General features: G+C 51.2%; 1 protein-coding gene across 8 annotated transcripts in view; it reads right to left on the bottom strand.

The window, feature by feature from the left end:
* LDB2 (LIM domain binding 2) overlaps window positions 1-770 on the bottom strand; it is a 334861-nt gene that overhangs the window by 83696 nt on the left and 250395 nt on the right. The window lies entirely within an intron of this gene.

Consider the following 770-nt stretch of genomic DNA (forward strand, 5'->3'; position numbering starts at 1 on the left):
AACTAGAACCAAGGCAGAGGTAACTTTCAAAAACTTGGAGGTCTCTTTAAATCCTCAATTGGTCTAGAACATTCATGGGTGCCTGGGTGCTACTCCTGTGGGGTAGCCTGATGGGTGGGACCCAGTTGGAAAGACCTGGAGAACACAACAAAGGCTCAGAGCCACCTGTACAACCTCTTCCCCATCTTGTGCCAGAGCCATGGCAACTCTGCATCCTTTTAACAAGAAGGTTATGTCCTGTTTCCTTCAATAGCAGAGAGCAGCCTGGGTGCAGAGAAATGTGTGAGTCTGGTTCTGTGTCCACTGGCAGGGGTGGGGCAGGTCTGGTCCAGCTGCACATTTAGGCAGAGGGAGGGAAAGCTGGAAGACCAACCACAAGGCCTAAGGATGGAATGGGGCAGTGGATGGACACAGGACTAAGAAGCGTTGGCTGCCCAGGAAGCCCTAGGTCCTCCTTGAGAGTTCTCACGCTACACCCTGGATTCACATCCAAGTCTCATTCCAGCTCTGTGCTGTAAGGAGAACTTCATTTGAAGGGTCCACCAGCCACTAGAAACCCAGGCTTCTCCATTTCACTGCCCCTGTGTGGTGCATTGGAGATTCCCCGTGGTCTTTCCCACTTTGTTTGCCTAATCACACCAGCAAGCATCCCAAGCTTCCTCAGGCCTCTCTACTCCTTACTCCTGCTTCAACTTCCACCAAGACTACCATCTCTTCCCATCTCTCCCTTTCCCTCTTTTTCTGGTGAACTCCAATACATCCTTCAAAAC

Source organism: Otolemur garnettii, unplaced genomic scaffold, assembly GCF_000181295.1.
Source record: "Otolemur garnettii isolate 467f Iridium unplaced genomic scaffold, OtoGar3 scaffold00069, whole genome shotgun sequence".
Classification (NCBI taxonomy): Eukaryota; Metazoa; Chordata; class Mammalia; order Primates; family Galagidae; genus Otolemur; species Otolemur garnettii.